Source organism: Amborella trichopoda, chromosome 12 (assembly GCF_054954075.1).
Source record: "Amborella trichopoda isolate Santa Cruz 75 chromosome 12, AtrichopodaSantaCruz75HAP2 v2.0, whole genome shotgun sequence".
Classification (NCBI taxonomy): domain Eukaryota; kingdom Viridiplantae; phylum Streptophyta; class Magnoliopsida; order Amborellales; family Amborellaceae; genus Amborella; species Amborella trichopoda.
The window spans coordinates 36309319-36329848 of record NC_142347.1 but is presented as its reverse complement, the minus strand read 5'-3'; the positions used below and the strand labels follow the sequence as shown (position 1 = coordinate 36329848).

Below are 20530 nucleotides of genomic sequence, written 5' to 3'. Positions count from 1 at the left end.
GACCCTCCCACACCCATATATGTAGGACCCCAAAGGATCACTATTAAATTTGGTATAAATCTCTAAAAAACTTGTCACATGGGTAGGTGTGAGACTTGACTTTTCTAGAGATCTGTGTCAAAGTTAATGGTAATCCTTTGAGGTCCTACACACATGAGTGTGGAAGGGTCTCATACGATCATTACTTTTGAATTTTACTATGATGTTCCTTATTTCCTACTTTATTATTGTTTTCCCAAAAATACCCGTAAGATTGATATTGGGAGTCTCAAACTAATGTTATAACCTTGCCATGCAAAACTAATGTTAGGTACAGTGAGTGCCAAACACTGTCTTCGTTTAATGTCTTCTTCAGTACTCTCTGTACCAAATAAAATCTTTTATTTTTTTTGTCAAAAAACTTATATTTTTTCTTGTAGAATCAAGTTTGGTGATGTTAGTGCCAAACAAAATCTTTATTTTTTTTTTCTTTTTGTAACTTAAACTAATTCGGTATTGAGACTGCCAAAGTTGATTTTATAAGAAAAAAGACAAGAATATATTGTACATTGATAGTACCAAAATGGTTTCTGTTGAAAAAAAGAAGAGTTTTTTCAGTATAGGAGTACCCGACAATATATTAAGGGAAAATATCCTATTATCCCTTATTTTTAAGTTTTATATTTCATCAAACCCAAGAATTGCAAATATTACTTGTAAGCAAAATGACTCCATCTTTTCTGTCTTCCAACCCCCTAAACTCTTTTGACCAAGTATTATTGACTTCAACAACTTTCGAAATGACTCTCTCTTTCTCTCTCTAAAACTCAATCTCTCTAACATTCGTCTCTCTCTCTCAAAACTCCATTTCTCTCTAAAACCCAAATTCGATCTCTCTCTCACATGATCGTCTATCTCTCTCAAAACTCTATCTCTCTCCCTAAAACTCAAACTACATCTCTCTCTAAAACCCAAACTCCATATCTCTTTCTTTAAACTCCATCTCTCTCACACATATAAGAAGTGTGCTTCTGTTCGAGCTCAAGCTAAACCCCTTGGCTGGTAAACTCACCTAGAAGTGAAGAGAGAGAGATTGAGTTTTAGAGAGAGAGAGAGATGTAGTTTGAATAAGGTGTCATTTACTGTTTGTTTGGGTTGAAAATTTATGGTCAAAGGGGTCCATAGGGATGTAAGATAGAAAAGATAGAGACATTTTGCTTACAAGTAATATTTTTAATTCTTAAGTCTCGTGATATATGAAAGTTAAAAATAAAAGATAAGGAGATATTTTCATATTTATTAAACCTTTAGTACTTCTAGTACCCAATAATAATTTGTAACCACTAGCTACAATCTTAGCTCAGTATTGTAATTGCTGAGCTAACATTGTTGCTAGCGGTTACAAAAATATTATTATAAATGAGTGATTTTTGCTAGAAAATCCATTATAAATGAGTGATTTTTGCTACCCAATAACGGTTATTATAGATATTTGCATGAAGTGCAAACTTCTTCAAAGATGCTCTTCGTTGACTCTTAGAAATTTTTTTTGAAGCATTTCATTTAGCATTTGTTAAAGAGGTAAGTGTTCTCCCCTTAGCTAGAGTTTATTATATTGCATTAGTGAACAGAAGGGAAATCAAATGTGAGATTCATGTAGAAAGTAAATTGATGGAGGACATATACCTTTTATTTTTTAAGATTTCTTATTAAATTTTAGAGATGCATTTTTGTAATTTTAAGGTTATTTTTTATAGTTTTAAATTTTGCTTAGGCATTCTTAGTTTTTTTATATTTTTAAGATTTTAGAAGTTGTTAGAAAAGTAGTTAAAGTACTATGAAATATTAAAAAATGTTATTACACCACGTATTTTAATTAGGACTGCTATTTATAATAGAGCCCAGATTTCTTAGGACCTAAGAAAGGTCTTTTATTACAAATAGGGGTCTTTAGATATTAGATTAAAGAGCTGAGTTTTGGGATCATTTTCTATTTTAACCAGTGAATAGCTATTGAAGCATGACTCGTAGGTTTCCTATATAATTTTCCAATCAATAGATCAATAGACTATTAGATGTTCTTTCTTGAGGAATTCTTTTTGCATTAATAGTTATTAGAGCCAAGTATTCATTCAAGGAGTAGGAATTTTCAATCAAATCTAAGGTATGCTGATTTTGGGGCAAGGTTTGCTTATCTCAACCTAAATTTTGTTGATTTGAGCCCAATGTTTGCCAAATTCAACCTAGTTATTGCTGATTTCAACTAGGTTTTCTTGATTCCCTACTTAGGGTTTGTGTTTCAACGAACCTATAGCAGTGGAAAGGGGTCGCACAATGGAAAATCTCATAGATCTACCCCTTGATGCCAGAGACGAAGAAATTGAAGTTCTCAAGTCAGGTAGCTTGCACAAAAACTTGGGGGCATCACTTGGGGGTAAGATGCTGATCTTTCTGGCCAATTAAATGCGAAATACAACTCATTTCACTACAGTGCTCTGTGAGAGGACTCAAGTGAAGAGGAAAGTAATAAAAGACCTAGACATAAGGGATTCTAGGGTTTTCAATTTAAATGTAGGCATTCCTAATTTTAACGCAGGTCTTTTCCATTACATGTAGAGATTGGGATTCGCTATCAATCTTTAATGTCTGTACAAATGAAAAAAATGATCTTGTAGCAGATCCAATCTTTGATTAAAAAAAAAAAGCGAACGATGAAGTGATCCAAGAAGAATCAATGAGTGAACTTGTTAGTTCGACTATCGAATTCAATACTCATCACCATAGTATGTTCTAGGTCTGAAATAAGGCAATTTCAGCAGGTACATGGCTGTGCTATAGCACATTAAATTGTTTACATTTCTGAATCGAGCATAATGTCACAGTTAATTCCATCAACATATAATAAACCGTTTTCTCTTAGAAGCGTTTATAAATATAGTTACTGATTGCAAATATTATTTTCAATACACAAATCATTGTGTTTTGATTGGGCCATGATGTATAGATCCCAGAATTTGAAGCATAATGTTCAATAGAAGAAGGTTGTGGGCCTAACAAAAAAATCGTCTTAGCCTATATTAAAACTTGACGATGAGTTTTTTTCAATAAGAGGAGATAGATACTAGAGGATTGGACGTACAAAATTTGTTGTTAAAATAGTCAGTTAAAAAATAATTAAAAATAAAAAAGTGTAGAGACGCGACATTGTGGTTGGGGCAATCATAACCCTCCATTCATAATGGACGGTAGGATAAGGGGAAGTACATAAGTTTTACGTTGTAAGGGAAGCTTGGAAACCTTACCCTAAGCATAAAGAGATGGAAAAGTCTTCTGTCCTCGAGGACTCACACAAATTTCATAAAAGATGGATGTAGGTTGGTGGCCCCTCAAAATAAAATCACTCAAAGTTTTCTCAAAAGCCATTATTTTTAGTTTTAAAATTTATTTATTTTTACATAATATTGATCGCTATATTAGATATTATATATTATATATTCCTAAAACGTTCAAGATCCCTCTAAAAAAAATAAGGAAAATGATTTGATAGGGCAGCCTTATCAAAATAACTAAAGCCACCTCATAACTCATCAAAAGTTGCAATTCATAACTCATCAAAAGTTGCAATTTAAGTGTTGAAAAAGCTTTAAATCGATCATCTCAACTTAAACATTTCGGTTGTCCAAAAAATTTAGAATTTCGTATTCTAAAAATAGTGTATATTGCAACAAATAATCTAGACCATCCATTTCGCCTTAAACACAAGTGTTAACAGATCCGCATGATTAGTATCATTTTTTTACTTTCATATTTTATTGTTGATGTTGAAAATTAATTTTAGAGTCACGATTTCCACCAAAAGTATTTTCCGATTGAGGATTTGAGGTGAGGATTTATTTTATTTTCCCAAAGCTCAGGCCCAGTACAAACTTCATCCAAAAATAAATCATGACGAAGGGCCAATGTTAGCCATAACGTCAGCATCAACATCATCGTTATCATCAGCCGTCATCTACTTATGGGCACAGAAAAAAAAAAATTTCTTCGTGAACAGAGGAAAAGAAATATTTCGGAGTGTTAACTCTTTTTTGAGAAAGAGAAAAGAAAAACAATTCTTTTGACTGTTAACTTGTTAAAAAAAGAAAATAAAAACGAAAATAAAAATTTATCCGTGAACAATTTATGGTGCGTTCAGGAGTCAGGAAAGCTTGTATACAGTTATCGGGACTGTACCTCCTTGGTTATCGTTAAGGTTGTAGCTGGCATACGATGCATCTGCGCCTTTAAATTTTACCATGGTATATAATTTTAAAATTTTAAATTCAAAAATGGTCAAAAGAAAGTAGATCTATAAACAGATGAAAATCTTGAAAATGGACGATGTAGATAATATGTTGTAAAATGCACTATTTTTGAAACTTAAAATCTTTTTAATTTTTTATGGTCATACATCTCGATGTCGAGATGATCAATCAAAGGGTTTTTCAACATTAAAACTACCTTTTCCAATGGATTTTTGAAGTGCATCCATAGCTCTACATTATAAGGCTGCAACCTTATATAAACTTTTTCCTTTCATTAATTATCCTTCTCCAATATCTTTTTGCTTAATAAAACTAAATCCAAACAGATATTTTACATCCTCAGGAGTAGAATGTTCATTTAATCTCTCGGGTAAAATCCCAACTAGAATTAATTTAGAACTCCAAATTTTTGGGATCCTTAGATTAATCCTAATTAAAAAACCCCGAATTGTACTCTTTATGCACCTGAAAAAATAGTGTCTCGAGATTGAATAGAGACCATCCAATTTTTAGATTGTGAGATCTAAGCGTTAGAAAACTCAATTTTCATTTTTATTGTTTGAAAATAATCAAATTTCAAAAGTTTTAGATTGAAAAAAATCTACCCCAAAGTAGGATTTCTAGCCTAGGCAGTTAAGTAAACTATGTTCCTGAGGGAGCATACTATACATGCTCAAAACCAAAACTGGGATTCCTTATTAAAGAACTTGAACTTCTTAGATATATATTTTTAAATAAAAAAAGTTTATATAGAGCAGAGGCTCTAAACAATCAACTTCAAGCCTACCTAAAAAATTTCATTAGAAGAGGTTGTTTTGATGCTCAAATATCTTCAAATTGATCATCTCAACATCAAGATGCATGGACATAAGAAAAAAATGGATTTCACATTTTGAAAATAGTGAATTTTGTTACGCATTTTTGGACTATCAATTTTCAAAATTTTCAAGTTTCATAGATCATTTTTCGACACTATTTGAAGGTAGGCTATAGAACCTAGGCTCTATACAAAATACACCCATTTTTAAATAGTAAACATAAAACTCTCTCTTTATAGTTTTAAATAATAAACATATTTATATCGGGTGTGGTTTCTATAAGGTTGCAACCTTAAACAATCCAATAAGGCGCACCTCCAAATTGTGTCAAAACATGTAATTTTGATGAAAAACTTATGAGGATTATCTCAAGATCTATTTTTATATCTAATTATAAAAATTTAAACTCAAAAAATGATTAAAATCAAGTACTTCTATAAACATATGAAAATCTTGACATGGGCAGTCTAGATAATTTATTGCAAGATGTATTATTTTTGGGACTCAATTTTTTTTTTTATATTCATACATCTCGATGTGGAGATAACTAATTAGAGGTTTTTAAACATTAAAAAAAAAATTCCAATGGATTTTTGAGTTGTATATATAATTCTACATTTTAAGGTTGTAACCTCATATAAACTTTTTCATATATATATATATATATATATATATATATATATATATATATATATATATATATATATATATATATATATATATATATATATATATATATATATATATATATATATAGAGTGAGAGAGAAATAGTTGAGATTAGCCCACTAGCTCATATGTTATGTTTTAGCATAACATAAACTCGACCAAATAACTCGCCTCGACTTAAATCTAACTCATGAAAACTTGGTTTTGGTTCTGAACCCACAGATAGTGCACAGTTTCTGTAACATGCACGGTCCAATGTAACTAAAAAGGTACAAATTGAACTCGAAATCGAGATATTAGATTTTTGGGAATGATTTGGTGTAAATCTAGGGGTTCGTGCATTCATCGGCCCTCATTGGCCACGTATATATATTTTTATATGTATTTCTTAATGTTGTATCATTTTAGCTAATTTATGTCATGATAAAGTAGTTGGAGTCTCGAATCATAACATCTTATGAGGAATCGGGTTTGGGTCAAGCGGTAGCAGTTGGGTTTTCGTAGCACCGTTTCTCAAGTTTATTTCTATGTAACCAAAAATTTTTTTTTCTTGTGATAAAATTTAAAAGATTGAAAATTAATATTTTTTTGTTTTAAGACTACTAATGATAATTTAAAATAAACCAAGGCTCTAAACAATCAATTTAGAGCCCATCTTAAAATAATGTTGAGAAATGTGGTTTCAATATTGAAAATCTTTGACTAGCCTTAAAAAATATTTTCATCTTTAATTATAAAATTAAAAGTTTCAAAAATAGTGTAGATCGAGTAGGTCTATTAAAAATTGAATAACTTAAAAATTGATGGTAAAAAAAATGTGTTACATGATGCACTGTTTTCAAAACTTGAAATCCATTTTTTTCTCAAGTCCATGCATCTTGATATTGAGATGATCAATTTGAGGATATTTGAGCATCAAAACAACCTCTTCTAAGAAAATTTTTATGGTAGGCTCTAATGTGATTGTTTAAAGCCTAGGTTCTATATAAACTTTTCCCATATATATATATATATATATATATATATATATATATATATAGAAAGCACTGCGCAATGTCCTGTAGTGTCTCATTTTTTATTTTTTTTCTATAAATCGGAATAACCTGAAATTTGAAGTGTGTAATCATCAAAAATAGGAAAATCTTTGAAAATTATAAAACCAATATTTTACATGAAAGAAATTTGGAGTGTGTATTCACTTTTTGGGGGTATTTTGATCAATTTATTTTTATGCATACTTTTTTTTTATATTTTTATTAGATGCACATAAGTAAGATGTACATACCCTCCAAATTTTAGGTCATTCGAATTTATAAAAAAACAGTGAAAAATAAAACACTTCTGAACAATCGTGACAGCACAATGAAATTTGGATGGTAACAAGGGTAAGAGAAATCACTATCCATTTTCACCTAGCAGCTATAATGAATAGTAATATAGGAGGAATCTCAGCCGTCAGATATTCATCGAGTGGTCCAAAATACATATCATTATTTTACTTTTATTTATTTTTATATTAATCTGATTAAGATGAAATTTTGGATGAATATACCTAACACTATTTCGCACCATATAAAAATATAAAACAGTATTTTTAATAATTTGAAATGACTAAATCGCCCCCATCATTTTAAGGGGTATTTTGATCTTTTTATATTTTAAAAAATATTATATATAAATATATCTATATTTTTTAATTATGCGCCTTATTTTTTAGTACACACATCTAAAATTTAATTATGATAAGATCTCTAGAAAAAATATTAAAATTTATATAGTGATATGAAGATCTTACGGTTGAGACTCCACCGATATTACTATTCATTATAGCTGCCAGTGTTTATTAGATTTTTCCATTATTTATATATGCACGTATGCATGTAGCACACATAACACATACACACGTATATGTGTGTGAATATGAACCCTCCAATCCACTCTCTATAATATGGAAATGCATGTAAGTTGAATTATGGATGAAAAATTCATAACACCTCAAACCCTAAAGCCCAAAATATAATAATAATAATAATAAACACAAAAAATAGAAAAAACAAAACGGGATCAGATTTGAACTTGGGTGGCAGTGGTGTATGTTGTTCTCTATTAAAAGTTTGTCAAACTTTGACGTACTCCGAGTAGATGAGCAATACATCTCAACTCTCATATTTCACATTTGACAGATAAGGGGTTGTGAATTTTCCATCTAAAACTTTAATTGCACTGATCGTATACGAACCCTAATAATGTAGTAATTTTACTCTCTCTTTTTTTTTGCCAAGAGTATGATCCAAAATCAATACAATAAGAAACTAACAAATTTATGTGATTAAATTCACCAAGACTAGGGAAAGGGATTCAAGTTGTGGATGTGGCACACCCCATACCTCAGTTGCACATTGTGGATCCCGTTCCCACTGACACCTTCAAACACTACTAACCATTTAAAAAATGGGTAGGAGTCCGTACTGAATTATCCAAAAGACAATTTCACTAGGACTGAGATATCATTATTTAGTTTTTCCCCCGATTCACAATGCAAAAAGTTATATTTGTAAAGCATATGACCAACAAACACTGCATTAGAGCTTCAGGGAATGGATGAGATTAGATTTTCGTGTTCACAAAATGGGGTTCTTGTCCCTTAGATATTTTCGGATAGATCCTAGCCATCCAAGTGGAGATCGTGTGAGCACCCTAACATAACCCATCATATAATACAAATTCTACTTTCTATTTCATGTTCTAAACCTACAACAAGTTTTTTAATAAAAATATATTGTTTCAAATTTGGAATAACGTCATTTAACTTAGGGAAACGTTTATATAGAGCAGAGGTTCTAAACAATCAAATTTGAGCCTACCTCAAAACTTTCACTAGAAGAAGTTGTTTTGATGCTTAAATATCTTTAAATTGATCATCTCGACATCAAGATACATGGACATAAGAAAAAAAATGATTTTACGTTTTGGAAATTGTGTATTTTGTAACGCTTTTTTGGACTGTCCATTTTCAAAATTTTCAAATTTTCATAGATCTGTCGATCTACACTATTTTTCAAGCTTTAAACTTTATAAATAAAGATGAAAATATATTTTAAGGTCATCACAAAGAATTCTAGTATTAAAACGACATTTCTCGACACTATTTAAAGGTAAGCTCTAATTTGATTGTTTAGAGCCTAGGCTCTATACAAACCTCACCCTTTAACTTAAAAGGCCCAAGCCAAAGTGATACTTGACCGCTTGGCGGTAAAATGTAAAATTATTGTCTTTATTCGCTCAGGCCTTCCAATATCAAGTGTGGGTGATCCGAAAATGTATTAGTAATTTATGTACGGACCCAAAAAGGCCTAACAACATCAAATGTGGGTAATCTGAATAACTATTAGTATTTGAGTATTTATGTACGGACCCAAAAAGACCTCTAAATATCCTGGTAATTTGAAAAAAATTATTAGTATTTGAGTGATGTATGTACAGTGCCAAAAACTTTATCTATGAAATGGGGCAATTTTAGATGAAAATTACATGGAAGGTCATTCAACCTGTATTTTTTTCTTTTTCAAAATTACCTTTCAGTCTGAGAATGACATCTTTGTACCACATTTTATTTTTTTAGTTTTTTTGTTTGTAGGGCAGTGCCTAGGTGATTCGAGGTTGGAATCCTCAAACATTCCTCTAGACTGAGCTTACCTTAGTTCTTAAGAGGTCAGAGGTTCCTATCCTCGGACCGCTCTTTCTTTCTTTCTTATTTTTTGAGAAAAACGATAGTCCTGGTCGCCATTCTCATACTGCGCTTTATTTCTTTATTTTTGAGAAAAGTAGCAATCCGAAAATGGGGACTTTAGACCGCTCTCTAGACTTACCAAAACTCAGTTCTAAGGTGGTCCAAGTTCCCCATCATCAGACTGCACTTTATTTCTTATTTTTGGAGAGAAACAACGTCCGAGAATGGGAACCTCAAACCGTTCTATTGGATTTTTGTTGTGGTCGCAGGGCGGTAAGAGGATAGTAACCTTGGATCGTCTGAGCACTAGCCCCAAAGCTTGAGGCACTATCCTACTAACAAATAAATAAATAAATAAAATAAAATGTGGATCGAGGATGGAATCTTTGGACTGAGGTTAATTTACAAAAAAATAAGAAAACATGGGTATTACTTATTTTATGAAGAAAACAACAATCCGAGGATGGGAACCTTGAACTGCCCAGCTAGGGTTTCACTGTGTTCAAAGGGTAGTTCGAGGATTTTGACCTTGAATCACCTGGGCACTACCCCTAAGGCAAGGGGCACTGCCTTACGAATGAAAAAAACTAAAAAAATAAATAAACTAAAATACCATCTAAGGATGGAATCTTTGGACTGAGAGGCAATTTTGTAAAAGCAAAAAAAAATTGCAAGTTGACCAACCTTTCTTGTAATTTGTGTCGATAATGAGATCATTTTGTATTTTAGATAATTATTTCAGATCCGTCGGCAATTTACCCTTCATATTTTTTTTTTAAGAACGTACCGTATTTAAATAAAAATTTAAAAATAAACATTCAAATATAATATGTAATATTATAGCTGATTTAATGATTTTGTAAGAGATTTCCACCCCTTAATTGATATTTTTCCCGTATAATTTTGACGCTTGAGAGACGGGGAAAAGTCCTACGAAGATAGACACAGAGAGGAGAGAGAGAAACCAACGCATTTTCTTGGCACCAGAAAGAGAGGAGAGAGAGAAGCCAACGCATATATTGCAGAGAGAAAGCCTACATTCTACCACATTAGAGAGAGAAAGAGAGCACCATCTAGAGAGAGAACTATATTGGGCAACAAGCTTTCTTTAGGAGCTTCTGTCACAGTTAGAGAGAGAAAGAGAGAAGTCCCCTCTCAGAGAGAGAGAGGAGCATGAGCATGAACATGAGCATGGGCATGGCGATGGCCGAAGAGTGTAGCACCCACCGCTACCTAATGAGCCCTTCTCACCCTCTACAGGGGATATGCCCCTATTGCCTCACGCAACGAATTTGTTTCCTCAAAATCCAGCGGAAACAAGTCTCTTCTTTTTCTTTCTACAAGAAAAGAAGATCAAACAACTCCAAATCCTTCTTTCTCTCTCTTTTCAGTAAACTCCATTGTGGACGCAACTCCATTGGGGACGCTGCCTGCCTCGCCGGAAATCCATCTCTTCCGGCCACCAACCCATGGCACAGGCAAGAACCAATTTTTCGGCAACATTCCCGAGCAAACCCAACTTTTCGACCAAGATTCCGGTGATTCGACAGGCTCTGACTACGAGTGGGGTTCATCGCCTGATGGAGTTCTTGCGTCGATCAAAAGGTTTCAAGAATGGCCGATCATTTGGAGAGGTAGCAAGAGCACGCCACGTGGAAGGAGTTGCATCCAACGGCGTTAAGGCCTCTTGCGCCCCACCAAGGTAGCGGCATCGAAGCGGACGGTGATAATACCTCTGACGGAGAATTGTTCTATAGCGGCCAATCGTCGCCGAGTCCGAGCTCAGGGATGACTCGATCGAAAGAGACGACTCGATCAACATAGAATAAAAGAGAAACTTGTTTCAGAAAATTGAGGTTTGTCTTTTCTTTTTCTTTTTTTTTGAAATTTTTTTTTTTTTTTTTCTAGGTATAGGTTTTTTTTTTTCTAGGTATAGGTTTTTAAGGTCATTTTGTATGAATATTTCTGATGTTTGTTGTCCTTAATTTTTTTTTATTTTCATTTTTGGCCTCCTGCGGGTTGAACCCAGAAAACTCAAGGTTGTTGCTATAAATTATAGTTTTGTCCTCGATTTTTTATGTGAATTATTTGATTTTTTTCCTTTTTTTTTAAGGAAAATTGAGAATCCAAAATTTCATATATGGTGCCTAATTTTGTGAATTATTCATGTACAATGAAATATTGGTCTATTCTAAAAATTAAAAAAAAAATTATAAAATCATATAGAACTATGTGCTTATTTTTTAATGAGGCTGCCTTGATTTTTAAGAGATTTATAGGTAACTCTCAAATAGTATAAATTAGATGATCCATTTTCAAGATAAAGGACGGAAAACACACCCCTGGGAATCCATTTATGCTTCAATCCATGCATTTGGATCTCAAATTAGATGATCTTCTTCGTTGGTGAAAGAACAAAAAAAAAGCACAAAACGCACCACTTTTAAGGCTGAATTGGTTATTTTTTATCTTTTGTAGATGATCCTGGTAAAAAAAATTTTACTCAAATTCCATCTCTAAGATGAATTTGGGAAGGGTGGACTCACTTTAATAGCTGCATACCCTGACGCACGTAAAACCCTACCCTTTTATCAATTCCTTATTTTTTATTCTAAAAGCAATAATAAAATAAATATTTACTAAGTTATTTCGATGAATTAGGAATTTTCAAATTATAATAATAAAATAAAGATGAAAAAAGTTTATATAAGGTTGCAATCTAGAATTAAGGTGCACATAAAATATATATCATAAAAGGTTGTTTTGATGTTGAAAAACTCTCTAATTGACTATCTCAACATTGAGATGTATGAATATGAAAAGCAAAAAGATTTCGAGTTCTAAAAATAGTTTATCTCACAAAATATTACCTAGACCGTCTATTTTAAAAAAATTTAAGTATTTATATATTTACTTGATTTGAACCATTTTTAGAATTTAAAATTTTATAATTAGGTATGAAAATAAATTCTTAAGCCATCTTAAAAATTTTGACCCCAAAATTATATTTATGATAAAATTTGGAGGTGCACTTAAATTTGATTAACCTTACACAAACCCCACCCAATAAATATTAATTAAATTTGCTCTATTAAAGTTTGGTATTTTTCAAGAAGGAATGTCTACAAAGAAACCATTTACCATTTGTACAATGAGGTGAAAATCATCATAGCTTTTAATAGGGTTCGGCCATGAATAGAGGAAAGTGGGTCTTACCCTATAATTTGGTATTTTTGGCCTGAGCCTTAATGATTAGGAAAAACATTAGATAAGCCAATGGGCTTATACTATAGCCTAAGCCAATTTCGCAGTAGAGATGTACTATATCTTACAACATGTATGGTTTACGTGAAATTTTTGGAAAACATCTTCACACGAAAAAAGATGAATTGATGGAGTTGCCCATTGGTGTAAAAAGATGAATTGAGGCAAATTGGTATGAAAATATTCTACAACCTAACATATGCAATAATTTTTTCACATTAAAATATCTTCGAAAAAATATTTTCACAAGAACTAATCATGCTCTTAAAGTATGCTTATTTCTAAACTTCATCTAGACAATGAAAATCAGAAAAGGGAAAGAGATAACATGTACAGAAAAGGGAGAATATGAGTATGTTATTTTCAGGAAAGTAGGCTCTGTTTGGCATTCACTGGAAATCGACTTTCAAAGATTCAAACTTATTTTAAAAAAAAAACAAATTTCCGAATTTATAGAAAACATGAACACCTTAATTAGTCTTGGAAATAAATGGGTTTATAAGGGGGGCAAATGCATGTCTGTCATGGCATTCAACCATCGAGAAGCCCTCCTGATTACGACTATTAATTAGTAGCCCATTACCAGCATGGGTAAGGTTCCCCAATCTTCAATTTCACTTTTGGAACCGAGATCATCTCTCTTGCTTGGTTGCAGCAAATGCAATGAGAGGTTGCAAAAGAGCAGACTCTGCAAGAATATCTGCTCAACTTTTGTTGAATACACTGCAAGGGGAAGGATTCTTGCAGACAATAAAATTTGAAAAATCGCCTCAACAGAGTTCCCATGGTATACTACTAAATGCCTTAAACTGATGCCAAAGGAATAAGAAACCTCAAACAAGGGACATGGTAAAAGGGCTCACAAAGGGAAAGAACAAGCAGAAAAGGAACACCACGAAACAATAGGACTCAACACAAGATGATACATACACCAACGTTGAGGACGAAGAACAATTTGCTACTCTTAACTGTAGCACTGGAATAACACTCTACGTGATCGGTGAAAACCCGGTCAATCTGTTACTGAAATATACACGCTGGTGCCATTGATTGAATTCGCATGATAATTCATTGACTCGATCTAAAAACGAATCATCTAAATTAGTTGGCATCTGACTATACTCAAATCCCTGAGTGTTAGTGTTTTGTTGTGGTCCTAATCCAAAATCCCCGAAGCTTGTCCATCCTTCATGCTCACCTACATTATCGTGCTCATCGCTACCTTCTTGTTGTTGAGACTCGATATGTGAATAATTTGGCTGGGATTGGGTGGCCTTAGAATCATCATCTCTCTCATTTTCCCTTAGACCCCCTTCTCACTCTCCCTCGTTAGATGTAATATCACCGACATCTCCGACGATTTGTGGATATGTTGGCTGACTGCTTCCTCTTTCATGTTGTTCATCACCTTCTTCAAGATTTCCCTCACCGATAGCCTCAAGGAACGCTCTCTTGTGCAACACTGGCTCCTCTTCTTCTACTACCCATTATTTTGTTGTGTCTGTGACAAATCTTATGTCCAAGTCTATCGGCCCATAGTCTTCAAGCTTCCTTCTTATTTGTCGCTCTCGGAAGTTTAAGTTGTAATGAACGTAGACTAGTTTATGACGCTTCTCCGAAGCGAGTCGATTCTTTCTAGTAGTGTGCAACCATTAGAACATACTCCAGTTTCGCTCACAACCAATATCAGAACATGTCTGGGAGAGCATCTTGATTGCTATCCTCTTTAGGTGAGGTGCATCACTACCATATATCTCCCACCATTCAGCTGGATTAAAATGTAAAAAGCAATGTAAGGGCAAGAACAATTCATAAGATTAAATGTATGAATGAACAAAATATTAGTTAGGGGATAACCTGGATCCATCTTAGTTCGAGAATTCCTGGCCAATCTAATTTCGAAGGATCCTATAGCATCCCTATACATAGCAAATTAAAACAAAATAATTCATTTTAGTGTATTATTCCTCATAAATATAACAACTCAATCAAATTCTTATCGAAATATTAAATAATACCTCTTGTATTGCTGCTACTTAGTTTCGATGGCTTCTCTCCAACTTGGCAATAATGTATCTGACCTGTTCTATAATCTTGTGACGATGTTCTGGTGTCAAATAGAAAAATTTTGAGTTGAAGTAGTAACGTGGAAAATATATAGATAGAGAAATGTCATTTAAAATTTCATAAAAAAATAATTTACAATGAAAAATTCTAATTATATAAATATATATTTACATGCATAATGAATTGGACGTCCAAATTTGGTGTTCCACCTTCTTTCTATAATCTCGATCACTTTACTAGCAGAACTACACTTCTCCCCAATAGCTGATTTGACACTCTCGATACCTTTATAAAGGATGCCCATGGTAACTTTCTTGTCAGCATCCACTATTCTTAACACCATGACCAAATGGGCAGTGGCCTCTACGATACTGAAACACCGAGACCGGAACCTCCTATTTGAGACTATGTCATCCACTTTTAGCCCGGTACTAGACTTCGAGAGACGGTCATTTATCTACTATTCACTGGTAAACAATCTCTTTAATGCACCTTTAGATTCCCAAATAGAGTCCACATCCAAGTAATCTGTCGCAAAGCGGGTTATGACAGGCTTGATTATCTCTTTTTTCTTAGACTATTCTCTAAACAAAAATAAACTTTTAGAATGATTATATATAAATATTGACACCAACCTCTCTTCCTGTAGAGTCTCCTTCACAATTTTGATCTCAACGATCTTCTATAACATCAGATCGATGTTGTGTGCAGCACACGGGGTCCATACTAGACTCTTCCTGTAGAGTCTCCTTCACAATTAAGATGCACGCACATTGTCCGTAATAAACTGGACTATATGCTTATCTCCTACCTCCTCCACTATCTGATCGTATAGTCGTACGGATAAGTTTGCATCTTTCTTCGTCCTTGATACGTCTTTGCTAGACAAAAAAGCTGTACCTTTTGGGGAATAAGCCAAGAAGTTTACAAACTTTTTTTTGCTAACTTTATTCAACCAACCAGCACTCATGAGAGTAATGCCTGTTCTTGGCTAACTTTGTTTATATTCTTCAATCAACTTTCTAACTTCATCCACCTCTTCATCCAATAGTGGCCCACTGAGCTCATATGTCGTCGGGGGTTTTACCGCGAGCCTGACTCTCTGGATTGCGTTGACTATAGATGGAAAATATGGGGTATTAGTTGCATCAAAGTGGATCCCTTTATCGTAGAACCATTTTCCTATATATCTGCCCAACATGTTTCTCGTTCCTTTCACCATGCCTTTGAGGGTCATCTGTTCTGACTTAGGCTTTGAGAGAAATGGGTCTATACAACCATGACCTGCAATACTGGCACTCCTAGGTAAGCTAGAAACAATTTCTTCGACGTCTGATTTCTCTTGATACATATTGCCACCAACCCCTCCATACATATTTGAGTTGGGCCTACCATACATGCTCGAGCTGGGCACGCCCTGTATGTCTGAGCTAAGCCTATCATGCATGCCCACGTCATAACCACCAGGCATTCTAAACCCGCATTCTCTTTAGTATGTTTCATGTAAACACATTCTTGCGGCCATCTCCAAGTCATTATTATATTGTTCTTCTGGATCATTCCCGCTTGATGACGTATATAAACTAGCTATCTCCTCATCCATCCTTTGCTTTGCAATTTTTTTACCTTTGGTAATCTTGAAAAATGTCGTCATCTGCTTTCTTACATTATTAGGGACATTATTGCATACAGAAACATCTCCCTTAACCCCTGCCAAATGTTGTTTGAACCTATGTATCCCACTACTTATCACTCTTTGGCAGTAATTACAAATAATTTTGTCTTTTTTATTGGGATCAAGCTTGACCCCATGTTGCCATGCAGGGTCTTCCGCAGATCTTGCCATAGTTCAACTTTAAAATGTAAAAGGTTAAAAATTAACTTGACGACTCAACATGAAAAATAATCATCATGCGTAGTGATAATATGTAGGGGTAGTTCATGAAGTTATAGTTGTTGTTAATGTAAAATACTTCTATTGACAAAAATATTTTAATTCCTACTGGGAAAAATAATTTATTTATGCAACATTATAGATAAAAATAGCCTATATCAGCCACTACATATAGAACAATAAATTTACATTGATATAGTATCAATAAAAAATATATTTATAACGGTATAGTAATTCACAATGCCAATACATACGGATTTGTTACAAATCTTCATTCGACAAACATGAATTAGTTCCTACGGAAAAAAAGAAAATATTTATGCAACATTATAGATAAAACAATGTATGTATAAGTCGCACTTAGAATCAAGAAAAAAATTACATTAATATAGTCATCTATAATGCCACTACACGTATATTTGACACAAAAAACATTTACAATGATATTGTCATTCACAAGGCCACAAATAAAATTTACAATGATATAGTCGGCACAATCCCAACTCGATTGAAATGATCACAAATAGTCGTACATCTCAATTACAAATATGCAAGATAATATAATAAAAAATTCAAGCTCCAAATATGGGTACAACTCAATTATCAAGAACATACATTTTTTGCATTAAAAATTTAATAATAAAATTGATAATTGCAAGATAATATAATTGTAATACATGCCACGATTTTTTTACAATGACATTCACGTTAAGTCCTCCTGATAATACAGTTTAACAATACGTATTTTTTGCATTAAAAATTTTAAAAATTAAAAATACATTTTTAATGCAAAATAGCATTAAAAATATAATACAGTTTAACAGCATGTATTTGTTAACGTATTTTTTTGCTTTAACAACAAATTAAAAAATACCGTTGTGCATTAAAAATATAATCACATGCCATGATTTTTTTACAATGATATTCATTTTAATTCCTCATGATAATACAGTTTAACAACATGTATTTTTTGCATTAAAAATTAAAAATACATTTTTAATGCAAAGCCACTTTAAAAATATAATACAGTTTAACAGCATGTATTTGTTAATGTATTTTTTTGCGTTAACAACAAAGTAAAAAATATCGTTTTGCATTAAAAATATAATAACATGCCATGATTTTTTTACAATGATATTCACTTTAATTCCTCATGATAATACAGTTTAACAACATGTATTTTTTGCATTAAAAATTTAAAAAATTAAAAAAACATTTTTAATGCAAAACTACATTAAAAATATAATACAGTTTAACAACCTGCATTTGTTAATGTATTTTTTTGTATTAACAACAAATTAAAAAATACAGTTTTGCATTAAAATATATAAGAACATGCCACGATTTTTTTACAATGATATTCACTTTAATTTCTCATTATAATACAATTTAACAATATGTATTTTTTGCAATAAAAAATTAAAATATTGAAAGTACTTTTTTGATGCAAAACTGCATTAAAAATATAATACAGTTTAACAACATGTATTTGTTAATGTATTTTTTTGCATTAACAACTAATTAAAAATACAGTTTTGCATTAAAAATATAATAACATGCCACGATTTTTTTTACAATGTTATTCACTTTAATTCGTCATGATAATATAGTTTAACAACATGTATTTTTTGCATTAAAAATTTAAAAAATTAAAAATATATTTTTAATGCAAAACTACATTAAAAATATAATGTGGCCGGGCAAGAAGGGGAATATGACCATTAGAGACAAGTTTAGTCATTTTTTTTAAGTTAATAATGTGTGGCTAAGATTAAATATGATAGATGGCTGAAATTTTGTGAGAATTTTTTAGAGTTATGAGTTTATAACAATACTTGGTATTGAAGGATTTTAGCTGCGGACAGAGACGCAAGTTTGTAAAAAAATAAGAGGATGTGGATTGACCGACCTTCCTTACAATATCTACTTACAATCGGATCATTTTGTATTTTAGGTAATTATTTGATATCTGATTGTAATTTACACTTAATATTTTTTGATCATGTACTTTATTTAAATAGAAATTTAAAAATAAGGGAAATGGTTTGATCGGGCTGCAGCCCTATCAAAGTAAAGCTTCACCAAATAACTCATCCGAAATTGTAATTCAAGCAATGAAAAACCTTTAAATAGATCATTTTGACTTAAAAATTATGATTGTGAAAAAAATAGTATTTCAAACCCAAAAAACAATGTATAATGTTAAAAAATTACCTAGACCCTCTATTTTGTCCTAAAAACAATTGTTTAAAGATCCCAAGGATTTGTATGCTTTTTTTAGTTTCAAATTTTATTTTTGGTATTGAAAATTGATATTAGAGCCATCATGGAGTTTCCGTGATGGAAAGTTCTTTCTAGATGAGAATTTAAGGTGAGGCTTCATTTGGTTTTCATAAAGCCTAGGCCTTATAAAAACGTCATCTTAAAAATAAACACTCAAATATAATTTGTGATTTTGTTTACTTTTATTTTTATTTTTTAACAAAAAAAGAAAATGGTTTTTTATGGTCTGTCAGACGACATGGCCATCTCATCAGCCGTTGGTTCTGACAGCGATCATCTTGGGCTAATGAAGCCCGGTGAGGTCCTATTCACACTCTAGCCACGTGGCTATGTCGTCTTACAGATTGTTGTGCGTCTCCATTGTGTCAATGGAAAAAGACGTACAACCAATAGAACAGATCCTGTTCAAGTAAGGTCGGAATGTAATTTGTGATCTTATGGTAGAATAAATGATTTTGTAGAAAAAAAATTCCGTTTTTTCTTTTCTAGGTATAGGGTTTTTTGTTTAAATTTTTTCTTTTTTTCTTTTCTAGGTATAGGGTTTTCTTTTGAAATTTTTTCTGTTTTCTTTTCTAGTTATAGCTTTTTGAGGTTATTTTTGTATGAATATTTCTGGTGTTTGTTGTCCTTTATTTATATTTATTTTTTGCCTCCTGGGGTTGAACCCACAAAACTCAAGTTTGTTGCTATAAATGATAGTTTAGTCCTGGATTTTTTATGTGAACTATTGGAATTTTTTTTTCTGTTGTCTTAAGGAAAATTGAGAATCCAAAATTTCATATATGGTGGTTACTTTTGTACAATATTGGTCCATTAGAAAAATTAAAAATAAAATTTTCAAATCATATTGAATTGTGTGCTTATTTTTTAATTTATCTCCCTTGATTTTTGAGACATTTATAGGTAATTTTAAAATAGTATAATTTAGCTAATCCATTTTCAAGATTAAGGACCGGAAACACACCCTAGGAATCCATTTATGTTTCAATCCAAGTTTGTCTTTACGAGTTATACTATATTTGTCTCTTATAATTGTGTGATTTCCTCTATATATTGAGGTACTTATTGATGTAAAATATTCATCCAAAAATAAATAAAGATGTAGCCCGTTTGGGCTTTGGATCCGTGGACGTAAGGCTTCGGCCTGAACCACGTAAAGGTTGTGTTCTCTCCTCTTTTCTCCCCATTCAATATCTGTATGCTCTCACGAATCTTATCATTTGTCGATAAAAATAAATACAAAATACTTTCTTTTAAGGCTCAATCAATCTTTTTTTTTTGGGTTCATGTTAATGTTAAACTTATTTTTTTTATTCAAATTCCATCTTTAAGATGAATTTTGGAAGGGTGGACTCACTTTAATACTGGATGCCAAGATGCACCTAAATGTCTTTCAAATTTTAATAATAAAATAAATATGAAAAATGTTTATATAAGTATGCAACCTTAACACCTCAAAAATCTATCTTTAAAGGTTGTTTTGACCTTGAAAAATCCTCTAATTGATCGTCTCGACATCGAGATAT

The 20530-nt window shown here is 32.1% G+C and overlaps 1 non-coding gene across 1 annotated transcript; it reads right to left on the bottom strand.

Moving 5' to 3' along the window:
- Nucleotides 1-19227: 19227 nt before the first annotated feature.
- LOC148779556 (small nucleolar RNA U3) lies at nucleotides 19228-19423 on the bottom strand. The gene has a single exon (XR_016046634.1). It is a non-coding gene; the product is annotated as a small nucleolar RNA U3 (small nucleolar RNA).
- Nucleotides 19424-20530: the final 1107 nt, after the last annotated feature.